Here is a 17310-nt window from a genome sequence, read left to right on the forward strand (position 1 = left end):
GAGGCAACAGCGTGTCGATGGAGAGACTCTGAAGATCTGAATACCAGTCGACTGTCCGCTCAAAATGAAGAAACTTCTAAAAAAAAAAAAAAAAAAAAAATCTTCAGGGGCTGTGAACAGCCCCACCGAGTTATCAGTGACCCGACTCCGGCCAGGCGCTTAACGAAACTGAGGTGCCTCTGGCCCAGGGGCAGCGAATAGAGGTGGGAGTAGGGGGGTGCGTGGTCTCCATCATCACCTATAGCCCATGGTCTCCCTGTGGAGCCTATGGACCCTGAAGTAGAAACTGTCATTTTGGAACCAGTCGTCTAGAGATCACAATCTGACTTTTGTCAAAGTTACTCGGATCATTACACCTGCCCATTTTTCTTCCTTTCAACACATCTTCAATAACTGACTGTTGGACGTGCTGCCTAATATATCCCACCCCTTCACAGGTGCCATTTGATCAAGTTATTCACTGCACTTCACTGGTCGGTGGTTTTAAGATTATGGCTGATCAGTGATGGGCAAAGTACTACTGCAAATAATTATATGTTGTCTGTACAGAACAGTGTCATAAGATTGGAGCTATATAAATAACAGACAGCATACCCATGATTTTATGCTGCTTATGTTAGAGGCAGTCAAACTAAAGCATAACCTACGAGTCCGGTAAGATTTTAATTCATTGTTCATTTGTAAAGGGTCAAAACTAAAAAGCACACAAATTATACAGTAATGATAGAAAAAAAAAAAATTCTAAAAAAAAGGTCTAATAAATCAGCAAAATGACAGCACCACCAATATTCATGGCACAGACATAGAACAACAGCCAATCCTCATGGGTTCAGATACAATTCTACTAGCAAACGCTCTAAAGATGACAGAGCTATTTGGATCTTTGTTGCCCCAAATGGAATCTGGGTTCCAGATGCACGGCCTAGAGTCATTTGGGGGAAGAGATTTAAATTAGGAAGATAAAAAAGGCATCAGGAGTCCACTGTCAGAGGGTAGTATGCATATTAAATTCTCCCAATAGTGAAGCAGACACCTTACTCGTCACTTTACGCCCCTTGCCGACTGTATAATCGGACGGTGTACATGACTTCCTTAGTGTTCCCGCTAGGCTGTTTTAGCGGGGTGCCATGCCCTGCCTGAATTTAAAGTGGCAAAATGCATACTGCCCTTACAGCGGCACCCTGCTAAAGCAGTCTGCCCTGTGCTTTCTGCACTCGCGTGCCGCAGTGTCTCGCGGGTGGGAAAAGTTTTGGTTACCGTACGCCACCAGGTGAATACATGCCGCGTGCATGCACACGCCAGCTATTCACAGTGAGGGGAGAGCTTGGTGGAAGTCCAGCACCTCCGCAAGTGCCGGGCATGCCCCCAAGTGAGACAAATTGGGGGCTTCACTAGGACACACCTCTCAGGGGTGCGGGCGCACCTTCGGCGCACGCAGATAGTCCCTGTCTGCACCTCAGCGCCCTTCCCTGCCAGCGGTGTCTAGCGGGAACGCTTTCTACAGTTATCCTACTATAGAAAGCAATCCACCTATGCTATAATTCTCTGGAAAACTGGTTTCAGGAGTACACAAGGAACAATAAAAAAACAGCTAAGGGCTTGGAAGACATGCCCAAACAATTCTTCCCTTCTCTTGCCCCAGCAATAATATGACAGTAGGTAGACCTTAAACAGATAATATGAAGTAAAAGTTGAATTGTATCCCAGTTGTTCCATAACCAGCTAAATTTATAAGGGGGAATTCAATTGTGTTTTTGGACACTAAGTAATGGGCACCAGACGGAGCATTTCAAGTGTTGCTCCGTTCAGATGCAAGGCATGCTGGAACCGAAATGTGCCAATACAGTGTTTCCGCAAGGCGCCGCGCCCTGCCCAATTTTAAAAGGGCAAAATGCACCCTGCCTAAACAGCCTGCCCTGAGCCTTTCCTACCCGCGGGCCACAGTGACCTGCGGGTGTGAAAAGCTGTGGTGAACGATCACTGCCATGCGCATGCACACAGCATCTATTCGTGAGGGTAGAGCTTGAGGGAAACCCATCACATCGGTAAATGTTGGGCACTCCCCCAAGTGTGACAAATTGGAGGTGTGTCACATGGACACGCCCCCTCCCCGGCCAGCTATGCAATAAACTAAATGAGGACAACATTTTTGTACAGAGTGAAGCACAAGCACTTTTGCTCCTCTTGTGAATGGAATTGGTGCAACATTTCGTATGCCTAGAATCCACTAACTTCCAAATTAAGTGTGTGCAGGTCTAGGAAAGAGACCAACAGAATGAGGTGAGCAAAGCAAAATTTCAGATTTAAATCTACAAGCAAGTCTGCAAAATATACAGTCACTGAACGTAGGATAATATCGTTAGCAGTGGTCATACAGGGAATGTTTATAAGTGCTATAAGCCCACTTGTATGCACATTCAACAGCCTCCTAGGGGATACCAACCTACACTTGAAAGGTCCACCCCAAGTTGGTAATGTGTGGGCAAATGCAGTTCTGTTAAGTAGGTGGAAGAAAATTGTTATTTGCAACACAAATCCTGGGAGACAGGTAGCTATGGCAGCTAGAATGTACCACTGGCACCTGACTGAGGCGGTCTCTGCATATCTCAATGCATAAGCCACCTTCAGGAAAGTTTGCAGAACTGACTACAAAGTTGTAAATCTGTTCGTTTTTAGCATAAGCACTCCATACAGACAAAAGGACAAATATAGTGAAACAAGCTGATGAGTGGGTAAATTTACGGCGCAATCACTTAAAGAGGGATATTTCTGTAATAGGCACAGTGACTGCACCAGTGTCAGAAAGAATACTTGAAAAAGTCCATTAGAAAAAGATTAAAGAAATGACGTTGACTCCTGTAAAAAGAATCCCCTTGACAAAACAAATGACTCAATATGCCTCAGAGGACACTCGATACCACAGATTTCCTGTTCTTTTTGTAGTTTTCAGAACATAAACGCTCGGCGCCAGGTAGCCAACAAAACTGCTACTGGTACCACATGACTAGGAGTCATTTCTCTGTAGATCAATGAATGTGCGGCTTTCCATGGGCCCTTATAAGATACCTAGCGAAAAAAGAGGGCCGATCTGCACAACCTTATAAGGATACCACCAGGTCCCAGATTTGACAGGCTCAAAAATTTTAATTTACAAAATGTACTGCTAAATGTACAATCCTTCCAGAACCGAATTAAAAAATATGAAGCCTTACAGTACTGCACATTAAGGGGTCGATTCAATTATCTACAAAGGGAGTGTATAACGATGGAAATGGCATCTCGTCTCCATCGCGGGCCGTTCTCATCTTGGACTCAGATTTTTGTATGCAGCCCTATGAGGCTGTGACAAAAATCAGCCAGCCCGGAGCTACCATAAATGAGATATATATATAGCCGAACTCACTTATGGGCCGAGTCAACACGCTTTAAACTAAATTCAACAGGGCAATTCAAGTCTCGGCGATGGATGCAATTTGTCATTCCAGGAAAAAAAAAAAAAACTTACACATCAGCATTGCAGGTTTTGCCTTGCATAACGTAGAGGTGCGCAGGACACGTATACCAAGGCTGCCTGTATTGGCCGATACATGCACAACCGGGCATTGCAGCCATTCCCAGCAGTACATTGTGCTGAATTACATTTCCTCCTCAAAGGGGGACTTCAATTAGCAACGTGTGGATGAAGCTCCAGTGTTAAGTGCTCGGTGCTATTCTTACTTCCCAGACAAGTCTGTGACTAGCCCTTAACTCGGATTTCTGCTTGCACCCTCCTGAGGGTGCAAGTGCAAACCAGCTTAACTAGTGCCTTGGAGCTAGTAGCGAGCTTACCCTGTGCAATAACTGCAACGCACTTAGCCCAGGAGATGCCGCTTACAGCGACTAAGATTTGGACAATTTGCATTGGGCATTATTGGCAGTAAGGAGCACCTCCCACGGGCCATGTCAATTGAATAGCTCCAGGCACTTAACCCAGGAGCTACATCCCCACAGAATTGCCCCCATAGGGGGCGATTCAATTCAGCGGGCTGCCAATAGCACAGGGAAGGAATTGCTGGAGCTATTCAATTCGGCATGCTGTTTAGTCCAACTAAAGCCCCATACACACTGGACGATGTGTGTACAAAGTGATGTCGGATGCTGCGGGCACGGCATCGGCAAGTGCATAGGTGTGTACGGGGCTTTAAGTTAGAGAATGCCAGTTAGCGCGACTAAAGCTGGGTGTTTAGTCTCAAGAACCAGAACTCTTCGGCTAAAGTGTCTGCCGCGAGGCTATTAGCACTGCGCTGAGCTGGAGAACAGCCTTGCTGCTGGCACTTTAGTAAGATTTCTCCTCGCATCCTCAGAAAGGTGAGACAAGAAATCATTTAGTCGGCCTTACAGTGCGCTGAATTGAATAGCTCTGGGAACTCCTTCCCGGCGCTATTAACAGAGAGCTGAATTGAATCACCCCCATTGGGCACGATTCAATTAAACGCAAAGTGAATAGCACCGGGAATCATCTCCCGGAGCTATTCAATTCTGTGAGAAGTTAGGTCGGGGAAGGCTCGTTCTCGTGCCTTAAACAGGGTGTTTAGACGCAAGACCGAGCATTCTCCAACTAAACTTCCCGGCGTGATGCTGGTTTCCCGGAGCTAAGGGCAGAAAACAGCATCGCGCCTGGATTTATGTCAGATTTCTGCTCGCATCCCAAAAGGGATATGAAAAGAAATCCATAGTGGGGCTTAGCAGCGCGATGAATTGAAAAGCTCCGGGAACCGATTCCAGCGCTATTCACTTCGCGTTGAATAGAATTGTGCCCATAGAGACCAAAGCCTGAACTTCTACATCAGTGCTTCTCAAAACCAGTGTCCAGGACACACTAACAGTGCATGTTTTCCATGTCTCTTCACAGAATCACCAGTGAAATAATAAAGAACCACCTGTGGATCTTTCAAAATGTGTCAGTCAGTAAAGAACACTCCTGTGCTCCAGCAAGGGGATACAGAAAACATGCACTGTTGGTGGGCTCAGAGGGCTGGAATTGAGAAGCACTGGTCTGCAGCCCTCACATTTTGTAAATTTTATATTATAACAAATAAAAAGACCTTACAAGGATAACAGACACAGGCAATGATAATGGTGCAGCAAAGACCTAGCAATTATATTATTCCCTTTTACTCTGCATGGTAACCACAAGGATATTATGGGATTATCTGCCGACATGATAGGAGCATGCAGGGATGTGACTGGCACCATCTACACCTAAGAGTCACTGTAGCATTAATCAGGGCATCAGAAAAGCTATTACACAATCTATAATCACACGCAATAAAAAAATAAAATAAAAATGAGAACTACCAAAGTAGTAACATTGGATCCTGGGAGAATACTCTTAACTTAACTTCTACACGTGCAAATGTGGCGATGCTGCTAGCACTTGAATGCCATGTAGTGGTCTCCAACAATACTACAATTTACCCTCCCCATCCCTTTGCACTTGGTACCTAACAATAGTCACAACTCTTGTACTATGCAGGATGTTATCCCTCTAGTTCAGTTCCAGCCTGTGCAAACTTTTCGCTGCACGCAATGTACACATATGTACAGACACATGTAATGACACACGTTATGCAGAAGCAGAAAATAAGAGCATGCAACTGAGACAACACTCCAACTAGGGAGACATATATATGACTGAAAACCAGACATGGATGTCCTACAGCAGCACCATAAGTGCACAACTCCAGGAGACATAGGAGAGGGGCATTATTAATTGGGGGGCATTATTAGATGGGGAGGGGGTCAAAATTAGATTATTGCAGCTGCACCATCTTGAGTGACATAGAGATGGGGTAGAAACAAATAGTGCAAATGCAGTAATGGCTGGGAGTAACAGCTGTACTCTGCTATGTAGTGTAGGATATATTGCATTATTATTATGCAGATAGTACATTAGCGATGTTGGCAGAAGCTGGGCCTGAGCAGCCCACCCTCTAAATGTAGGGGTACACAGGGCCCTCATTGCACTGGAAACGGACGCAGAAAGCCGATCCCGCCAAGTTTCAGGCCCAGCCGCCTACTCCCCCCTCCTTCCCTCCCGGAACATGATGTCGCCGGGAGGTCCCCGCTGCCCGGGCACACACACAGACACACGCTGGGAGGGGGTGACAGACAAGGTGGGGGGAGGAAGCGGTGGGGGAATAAAGACGAAGTGACCTGTTTGTCGCATCCTTATGTGCGCGGCAGCGACGGCGGCAGAGTGCGGGGAGAGCTGCGGCTCCTGCTGGCTGGCAATCAATGGAGGAGAGACAGGCACACGGCGAGCCGGGCTCCACCCCCGCCAGCCAGCCGGACACGCCCATCCGCGGCGGTGGGCACGCCCCCCTTCCTCCTGAGTCGCCCGCGGCGGGAAAATTCCCGAGCGCTGATTGGCTGGGCGGGCGCCAGGCGGCGACACGACACGGCCAGCGCTTTCAAATGGAGCGTTGGGGACTGTGTGACGCAGCAGCGGTCGGTGGGGTGGTCGGCCGCTGCTCGGTCACACACACAGGGGGGAGGAATGTGTCAAGTCACTGCTGACACACGGTGCTCAGTGAGTGCTGCTGGCCACCTTTCCCAGTAGTACAACAAGCAGATAGTGGGTAATCAATGCTTGTGGAACAAATCCATTAGGGGTGGATTGCCATGGCACCATATAGCCAGGCGGGATTGCTGCTGACAGGCTAATTATGGGTTTTAACCATCAGGTGAAACCCATTGATGGTCCCTGATGTGCGCATGCAAACCTTAGCCAATAACGATCGGTGGTTAAACTTGTTACCAGACCAGCGATTGTTACTATTGATGGTTGATGGCTATCTGTAGGTTGCTGTAGGAATTTCTGATCGCCACTAAATGAATAGATCCTTTGGACTTGAAGTCACTGGAGGACAGTTTTAATGTTGGGATCAAAGGTGTGCGCAGGTCGGTAGAAGGGTTTCCAACGTTGGACCTCTGCTAGGTCATGAACTACCCCATCCCCCCTTCCCTCCAAGACCTAGACTACTCGCCTGGCCACCCAGGGGAGGGAGGTATGGTAGTCCATGACCTGGCAGTGAGTGAGGTCACGCTGCGGCACCCCCTGCCGGCTTCTGTGCACACATGTGGTTGGGATATTGTGTGTGACTGCACACCGCCGTTAATTATAGCAGCCCACTATAGGGATTGGTTAACCATCAATGGTACCATCAGTGTTTAACATCGATGGCATCAAACCATTGGAGAGCCATCGATGATTTGCACCATAGGCGGCCTTTCTGCTGCGTGGCACAGTGGGCCAATCAGGTACAGGGGGTGGGGCTTAGTGGCTTGATGGGGGCATGGCTAAACTTAATGCCCCCTGTGTCGGATGATAATAAAAACAACCCAAAACCATTGCTGCTAGGCTGCCATCGATAGTACACTGGTGTGTAGGCGCAGATGAGAAAGATATAGGAATGGCCATTGATGGGCTACCATCAATAGTACCAGTGATGTTTTACATTGATGGCAGTAAGCCATCAAGGGGCATCCCTGCTGGCAGTCATGAAAAGGCAGTGGGCCGGGATCTGGTCATATGGTCAAAACTGACCATGTTGACATGGTTCAATGTGTAGACAGGTATTATGTAGACGGTTAGGCTGCAGGGAGAGGTTGGGGGGAGGAGATGTTAGCCGTCTCCAGTGGAAGTGCTCGTCACATGGCCACTGGGACCAAGAAAATGACACTGTAGACACAGATACCGTTGGGACCAGGTGACTGGTGGGCCACAAGGGATGTTAGGTTGACATTCTTCATGTCGACATGTCATTCATGTAGACATATGTCGACATGAGAACTGTCAACCTAACATACCACACCCATTGGTCCAATCAGGGAAGGGGGCAGCAGCAACACAATGTGCCAGGAATGGGGCTAAGCACAGTGGGCTGGGGGAACACAATATTGATGTGCTCACTGCTATTGAGGGCAGGAAGCCATAAGATTTCCGCTATCAATAGTTGCAAATCATTAATGGCTGATTGCTGCTCCTAGAAATGTTGGGCCTGATTCAGAGTTGTACACAATGCCAATGTTTTAGCAGATGAGCGATGTTTTGCAACTGCACATGAGCGAAATGCAGAGGAAAGTCTTACTGAAACACTCGCAAGTTGAAGTTTGAGATGGCATTCGTAAAGTATACGTAATCACAACCATACGAGAAGACCGCTGAGATCCATTGGCATTCCTGGGTGGTGTCAGGGAGAAAGCCAAAAGTGAATGTAAAAAGAGGTCAGTCCGTGGGCGTGTTATGGGTGTTCCAATGGTGTGTCTGCAATTGCAACTGCGTTCCCAATTGCTGAACCACAGTTTTAGAGGCCATAATTAGAGATAGAGATGTACCTGAAGCTGTGCCGGCCAGGACTTACTGGAGTCGATGATGGTGTGTTCTATACCCCCGGAGGATCCACTCACAACGCAGATAAGAAAAGTGGGTGTAGCAAAATTTGCTCAGCCTGTTGCACGCTAGTTCAGATGGGAAGTCTGTTGACAGTTATTTGCATATTTCAGACCATAGGGCCTGATTAAGCAAGGATCGCAATTGCAAAGCTGCACGCAGGCAGCTTTGCAATTGCTATCCTTGCTATTATGCAAATGCAGCATTTGCGATCCCCAGCATTGCGACAGAGATTGCAGGCTGGACGGCGTGCGAGCCCTAGACACTTTGTTGATCACCGCAGATCCTGGGCTGGCCTCTCCCGTAAAATGGGACGGACACGCCCCCGTTTCTGGGATAGCCAGCTGTCCCCGCACCGCCCCTTAAATGCCTCTGCGTGCGAGACAGAACCCATTCTGCACACTCGCCGATAATTGGGAATCTGCGATCAGCAGTGCACTTTCGTGCATTGCTGAATCCGGCCCATAGGCTGCATGAGAAAACGCAGCTGCGAATAGCGTACAGTGCTGAATCAGGCCCATAGTTTGCCAATGCACAATTAAGCACTGCTACTGTGTAAAGCTGGCCATCCACTATACAATTTTCTGTCAGATATCTGTCCAATCTGGCTGGTTGGAATGAAAACCTGGTAATGTATGGGCGCAAATGACAGTCGATCATATGGTTTTAAACACTGAAAAAAAAGGACAAAAAAATTGTTCAAATAGCTTATATTTCTGTGTTTTAACCAATTTGTCTGAACAACCATTTTTGGCTATTTTTCAGTGTTTGTGCGCAAATAGAAGATTGTTATTTGCTTCCATACATTACTAGGTATTCATTCTAACCAGTCAGATTGGACAGATATCTGACAGAAAATTGTATAGTGGATGGCCAGCTTAAGTGTTAAGTAATATCAGAAAAATCATTGGAAAGGAAGCATAGTGATGGTGGTAACCATTGCGTAAATAGAATGCATAAAAGAAAAAAAAAAATCACCATCAGGAAAAATATATTGTTGGTTACGAACCATCAGATACCGATGGCCATCCCTAAGTAGACCTGAATATCATGTTTGCCCTACAGTGAGAAAGTAGGTGTGTGTATCCCTTTCACTGCAGTGAACAGATGCATGCAGCAGCAAAATTGTGTGGTAAACAGGGATGGACATCGGAAGCTGGGCTTCCGACATCAAATCCAGCGATGCGACGGTAACCAGCCATCGCTATGTTTATACTAGCATCCAAAAAGGAGGTATGGCCTGTGTAAAAGGGGCGCAGCCTTGGGGCACCTCTCGTCTACATCAGTGTGGTGGTGTGCTCAGCACTCTCCGAAATGCTGGGCTGCCCCTGCAATGAGAATAGATGCAGTGTTCATAACATCTCTTCTGCTGCTATGCAGAGCAGCGGTTTGTGCTCCCGCCCTCAGCCAGCCATCGGATGGGCAACCATTGAATACCCGGTATTTGATAGAAAAGTACTTCCATCGAAATTGAAACATCGATGGTTACTAACCATTGACTTCCGATGTCCATCCCTAGTGGAAAATGGCTAAGGGAAACCATACAGCAGAAATTTTCAACCTTTTTCAACTCTCGGCACACTGACAAAGAAGCAAAATACTGTATTAATGATTCTGATGTTTCACCAGTTCATGCACTGCATCCACACATGCAATGCAGACTACAACCAAGTGACTGACTTCAGGCTCTCTGCTCTCCTCAGAATGTGTTTGGCAGGCTCCTGCTTACTCAAGTTTCTTGGGACTGATTCAGAGTGTACACAAACCCGATGCTTTGCGTACTGCTCCGATTGTGAGAAACCTGCTCGTGCACAGAATCTGTACTGCGCATGTGCAGGTTTTCATCTGAGAGATTGCTTGCAGTTTCCCCAAGCCGTAGCATGATTGACATGCTGCGGTGTTTGGGGTGCGGCGAGTAAGACAGTTCTATAAAATGGGGGTGTTGCCCCTGTTTTGTAGGCGTGGCCAGGTTAGGGTCTGCGTCTTCTGACGCAGACTCACTGTCCTCGACTATGGAGGTGCGAGGGGCAATCTGACTAACCTCAGGGTTACTAAGATTTCCTATGGTCATGCAGAAGATTGGATGCAGCGTCTTAAGATGTACAGTCAGGTGCATAAATATTGGGACATTGACAGAATTTTCATATTTTGGCCTCTATTCACCACCACAATGGCTTTGAAATGAAACAAACAAGATGTGCTTTAACTGCAGACTTTCAGATTTAATTTGAGGGTAATTACATCCAAATCAGGTAAACGGTGTAGGAATTACAACGGTTTCTATATGTGCCTCCCACTTTTTAAGGGGCTAAAAGTAATGGGACTGTCAACTCAAAAGCTATTTCATGGATAGGTGTGGGCTATTCCCTCGTTATTTCAATATCAATTAAGCAGGTAAAAGGTCTGGAGTTGATTCTAGGTGTGAAATTTGCATTTGGAATCAGTTGCTGTCGACTCTCAATATGAGATCTAAAGAGCTGACACTATCAGTGAAGCAAGCCATCATTAGACTGAAAAATCGAAAAACAAACCCATCAGAGAGATAGCAAAAATATTAGGTGTGGCCAAATCAACTGTTTGGAACATTCTTAAAAAGAAACAATGCATCGGAGAGCTCAGCAACACCAAAAGACCCGGAAGACCACGGAAAACAACTGTGGTGGATGATAGAAGAATTATTTCCCTGGTGAAGAAAAACCCCTTCACAACAGTTGGCCAAATCAAGAACACTCTCCAGGAGGTAGGTGTATATGTGTCAAAGTCAACAATCAAGAGAAGACTTCACAAGAGTGAATATAGAGGGTTCACCACAAGATGTAAACCATTGGTGAGCCACAAAAACAGGAAGACCAGATTAGAGTTTGCCAAACGACATCTAAAAAAGCAATTACAGTTCTGGAACAACATCCTATGGACAGATGAGACAAGGATCAACTTGTATCGGAGTGATGGGAAGAGAAGAGTATGGAGAAGGAAAGGAACTGCTCATGATCCAAAACATACCACCTCATCAGTGAAGCATGGTGGTGGTAGTGTCATGGCGTGGGTATGTATGACTGCCAATGGAACTGGTTCCCTTTATTTATTGATGATGTGACTGCTGACAAAAGCAGTAGAATGAATTCTGAAGTGTTTCAGCAATATTATATGCTCATATTCAGTCAAATGCTTCAGAACTCATTGGATGGCGCTTCACAGTGCAGATGGACAATGACCCGAAGCATACTGCAAAAGCAACCAAAGAGTTTTTTTAAGGCTAAAATGTGGAATGTTATGCAAAGGCCAAGTCAATCCCCTGACCTGAATCCGATTGAGCATACATTTCACTTGATGAAGACAAAACTGAAGGGAAAATGCCCCAAGAACAAGCAGTAACTGAAGACATTTGCAGTAGAGGCCTGGCATAGCATCACCAGGGATGAAACCCAGCGTCTGGTGATGTCTATGCGTTCCAGACTTCAGGCTGTAATTGCCTGCAAAGGATTTGCAACAAAGTATTAAAAAGTGAAAGTTAGATTTAGGATTGTTTAGTTTGGCCCCTTAAAAAGTGGGAGGCACATATACAAACCGTTGTAATTCCTACACCGTTCACCTGATTTGGATGTAATTACCCTCAAATGAAATCTGAAAGTCTGCAGTTAAAGCACATCTTGTTTGTTTCATTTCAAAGCCATTGTGGTGGTGAATAGAGGCCAAAATATGAAAAGTCTGTCAATGTCCCAATATTTATGCACCTGACTGTATGGATACAGATATATATCGTCCGTTCAATTGAAGGGGCAATATATCTGTAATACATGGGCGGGTGTGTTCAGACGATATGTCTGTGAACAACGTTGTTCACAGACATATCGTATATGCCCGGCAGCACTGCCAACTGCCCGTACACTTGGCGGTGATTGACATCTCAACTGGGCGGGCAAATTCAAATGCCCGCCCAGTTGTGATGTTAGCACAGACACATTGGCAGAACGCCTGACACCTTCTGCTGAATTACCATATTAGTTGGGTATGCAGTCGGGATGCCGTCGGTTGATATGCCGACCGCCGGCTTCCCAACTGTCAAATCCCAGCAGGGTAGTAATGAGAGTCGTTGAAATCCTGACGCCTGTCATTAGACCTACGCCAGGAGCCCAATGCCCGTCATACCGAACGAAGGTAAGCCGGGCGCGGACAGCCGCGGTTTAGGTTTCAGGGCTCCCGGGGGGGACTTTGGGTTAGGCACCTCCCCCGGGAGGGTCAGGGTAAGGGAATGGCCGGTTAGCATTAGGCACCACCAGGGGGAGGTTAGGGTTATGCATCCCCCTGGGAGGGGAAGGGGGGTTAGGTTTAGGCACTTACAGGGGCGGTTAGGCACCTCTAAAGGAGGGTTAGGTGGGGGAGAGGGTTAGCAATAGTTACAATACTTACCATCGGGATTTTCAGGGCTGCCGGTCTTCCGTTGTCAGGATTTGAACCGTCGGACCTAGCTATTGCACAGCTGCAGGGAAGTGGCTGTGCAATACTGTACAATTCTGAAGCAGGTCCCTCAGTCCTTATGTGCCACCTTCTTTCCTTTCCCATATTCTCTGCACTGCCAGTGTAAGATGTTTATGTTCAGTTTATGGCACTTGCAAGGACTATCCACGGCACACCGGTTGAAAATAATTGCCCTCGCACTTAACAAATGTCTCTTTTTATGCTGACCGCCTTGATTCGGTGGGTTATGTAAGAACAGCTAGGATGCTTGATCTGATTGTAGGCAACGTTGGGAGATATGTTCCACGCTCACTGCTACTTTTGGACATGTAGGGTATCGGAGGCAGCTTAGCTCTTTAGGGGCACCATAAATGCATGCCTGCTGTATATGGGCAAAAATTTAGCTATTGGGAGGCCATCTCTCTTGTTTAAGATTCACAACTCTAACCTCAAAGATGTCCGTAGTCTGGGAGCTAGGGTCATCTATATCCTTGCTGCCATTTCACTTGTGACAGTAGAGTGGATGTACAGTGCTACACCTCTATTTGGAACTGCTGAGATATTTCCCATTTTGTTAGTTACAATGTTGGTAGGTATGCTACTATTCACCAATTAGAGCACTGAGGAGTGATCAGCACAGAGGTAAGTATCCAAGTTAGAGTGTGGAGAGCAAGTTGAGGATTGAGGAGGCTGTAACCAACAGTGTGATGCGAACGGCATTGTGGTGCTCATCGGACCTTGTGGACCATGCTCGTTTTCATCTTCTTTGAGGATGTTTCAAATAGAGATTCCTCCAGACCATCACACTGGCCAAATGAAGACAACATCAATTAGTGGCAATTTAGAGACTATCGATGTTTTGCACACATCGACTAGCGATGTGTGCAAAACATTGCCAGTTTTCGGCTGATGGCGCTGGTTTCAATAATTGGCATAGGATGGTTTCAATAGATGGCAGGAGTCCGATGGCGGAAATTGCCATCCTTTCTATTTTGCATATGTGCGGCTCCCCAACCATCGTCAATGTCTATCCCTAGGGCAATCGCTCAATACCTATGACAAACTGACCCCACCTACCATGTGCCAATACTTGTAATCCCTCTCTCCAATTCGCTAATGAGATACAATTTTAAAATTGCTGGGTTGAAGTTACTACCAATGATAATAACTTGAATCAGAACAAGGCTATGGGGGTTTTCAAACCCAATGCTGCATATCTGGGATCCCTTTGTCATTCCCAGCTGAGACATTCTTGCCATGGCACTTTCCCACTATGTAAATGCAGAAACCCAACTGAGCTGTTGGTTTACTCTGTGTTTGTCTGACTCTATCCTTCTCCATGGGTAATTGTTTAATATTGAAAGAGACATACATTACCAAGAGGGGCATGCATGTTATGTGTGGGCCAAAACATCCAGCAATGTGATATGATCACAAGCCAGTTGTCAATAGGAGCTGCTTAAAAATAATCTGCTAGTTTGTGCAGTACTTCTCACATCACACTATTTGGACCCATGTGATCATGTTTGTCATCCATCTAGTATCTGAAACGCTTGAATTTTCCCACTTTTCTAGCTCAAATCCAGATTACTGTATATTTGAAGTTTGTTTTTGGAGAAGCAGCACTATTAACCACTGTATAATAATCCCTTCACTGCCGGTGCCACCATGTTAGCCATATCGGGGGGGGGGGGGAGAGCAGTCATCAGGACTGGGACTCGGCCACAGTCCCACATAAAATGGATGTTTAGCAGTGTTAAAAAACAGTTTATGTGAAGTTATCCATTGTTCAACTTGAGAAAATTCAAATTGCAATAAACCACGGAATCCAGACAAGTGTAATCTGCGTACATACTAGATAGTATGATTTTAATGAATGTGAATGGAAGCAGTTATGCAAACTGTGGGAAAGTCATTGATGAAGACAGTGGAAAGTATTGGTCCCAAAAGTGAAGCTGGAGTGACCCCACAGATACCATCAAAGTGTTAAGACTTTGAGCCAGAGAGACATAAATTGGGATCTACCAGTTACTATGGGTGTGGTTCATTAGATTGACAGTAAAAATGTAGACAATGTCTTGATAGACACCAAATGATAGACAGTCAATTGGGCGACACTGGAATGGTCAACACTTTTTTTTCTAACCATAACCATCCCTCCTAGAGCCTAACCCTAAAGAAAAAAAAGGGGGGACCAACCATTTTTGTGTCGACCTTTTGTACATGTTGACCTATTGATCATCTGGTGTCGACCTTTTTACTGTTGATCTTTCAACCTCCACCCATTACTATACCTGAATATTTACCAGTAATATGTACAGCAGTGTTCCACATATCTGGTTCTCATGCACTCCCAACAGCTTATGTTTTCAGTATTTCTGTTTGTGGAAAAAGGAAGGGTAACTGCTGACCCAGCCAAGTAGACTATAGGGCAGTGATTCCTAACCCTCGGTCCTCAAGGCACACTAACAGTCCTGGTTTTAGTGATATCCATGCTTGAGCACAGATGGTTCAATCAAAATAACTGAGGTACTAATTAAGTCACCTGTGCTCAAGCATGGATATCCTTAAAACCTGGAAGTTAAGACACACATCCACTAAAAGACATCAAAACGACTGCACGATTAGGACATTGTAATCGTGCAGTCGTTTGTCAGTCTGTGATGTGCCTACACCACAGGTTCTCAAACTCGGTCCTCAGGACCCCACACAGTGCATGTTTTCCAGGTCTCTTCACAAGATCAAAAGTGAAATAATTATAACCACCTGTGGATCTTTTAAAATGTGTCAGTGAGTAATGACTACACCAGTGCACCTGCTGGGTGACCTGGAAAACGTAAACTGTGTAGGGTCCTGAGGACCGAGTTTGAGAACCACTGGCCTACACTGAACAAGCAGTCGTTATCGTCAGGTTGTGCAACATATTTGTACGATGATAGATGTCTAAATGACCAGCGGGAGCGCGCATCGCTGGTCACTTAATGCTGGGCATACACTCTACAATTATCTGTCAAATCTGTCTGGTGGGATGGAAAATCTGGTCCGGTTTCTAGTGTTTGGGAACCAGTTTCTATTGTCATTTGCTCCCATACATTACCAGGTTTTCATTCCAACCAGCCAGATTGGACAGATATCTGACAGATAATTGTATACCCAGCATTAGATATTATTTTTTTACCGATCTGCATACGATTTTCAAACGATTATTGAGCGAAAACTATATCATTATCGTTCAATTTAATCGTCTAGTGGATGTGTGCCTTGAGGACCGTAGTTGGGAACCCCTGTTATAGGGGAAATTAAATAGCTTGCAACTTGGCATCGGCAAGATCCCAGAGAGTCTGCCTGAAGTTTTAAAGTGGCAATCATTTAAAAAAGCAAAACAAGATTCATCGAGCAGACAAGCTGGAATCTCAGTGATGCCTGCAAGCTGCGGGCTATGAGCCTGATTCAGCATAGATCGCAATTGCAACCTCGTACGCAGATCGGCCGATGGTGCGTACTGCGCATGCATATGCACCACAATGCGTAGGTTAGCATTGCGATCGCGCAGGCAGATAGGTAGCCTTCGCAGAGTGAGTGACGGGACGTCAGCATTTGGGGGTGTGTTGACGGAGTGGTCGGAGAAACGCAGGCGTGCCAGTCCATTTGAACACTGTTACATGGGCGTGCATACATTAGCCACTGTAATGGCATACGCAGCTTGAGTACTCACTGCATGCGACGACACTTGCAATTTCTGAGACAGGTCAAACCTGCTGTAATTCTGATCGAGGGGCCGATGTTGCCGATGTAAACGCAGGACTGCGAGGTCTTACGGATGTGAGAAAACAGTAGTGGGCATCTCTATGCTGGCTGAGAGGTTGCAAATATTAGCATATATTCGCAGCAGGACTGCGTGCGTAATTGCAGCTGCGATCGCAATCTGTAATAAATCAGACCCTATAACCTTTACCCCTAAGTCACCTGTGCGTGACTAAAGAAAAAAATCCTGACAACGTGAGTTGTTACGGTGGGGGGGGGGACACCTGTTACACTTGGACAACGAACAATAAAAAGAGCACTGAGCAGGAATCAGGATGACTACTCCTTTATATGGCTGGGCTAGGGAAGACGTCATTGGTATGTAATACCGACAGATGGGATCCAGGTGGTCAGAATCCTGACAGGGATAACATACCAACACTTCTTGTTTGGTATCCTAACCCTCCCTGGTGCCTAAACCTAACCTCCTCCCCTAGTGCTTAAGCCTAACCTCCCCGCACTCTAAACCTAACGCTCCTCCCTTAATGCTTAACCCTACCACTCCCCCCCACCCCGCTACTTACCTTCAGCATCCCAGCGGTCGGGATGCCGGCGCCGGTAAAGTAAGCGTCGACATCCAGGCATACCGAAGATCCAACTGGCATCTACCCTGC

General features: G+C 46.3%; 1 protein-coding gene across 2 annotated transcripts in view; it reads right to left on the reverse strand.

Annotated features, from left to right (window-relative positions):
* The window catches only part of NSD2 (nuclear receptor binding SET domain protein 2), a 90763-nt gene extending 84445 nt beyond the window's left edge, over positions 1 to 6318 (reverse strand). For both annotated transcript variants that reach the window (XM_088454994.1, XM_088454995.1), the window contains exon 1: positions 6196 to 6318. The gene's annotated coding sequence lies outside the window, so the exon portion shown is untranslated. The remainder of the gene's footprint in view (positions 1 to 6195) is intronic.
* Between the last annotated feature and the right edge of the window lie 10992 nt (positions 6319 to 17310).

Source organism: Taudactylus pleione, unplaced genomic scaffold, assembly GCF_031769625.1.
Source record: "Taudactylus pleione unplaced genomic scaffold, aTauple2 ptg000638l, whole genome shotgun sequence".
Classification (NCBI taxonomy): domain Eukaryota; kingdom Metazoa; phylum Chordata; class Amphibia; order Anura; family Myobatrachidae; genus Taudactylus; species Taudactylus pleione.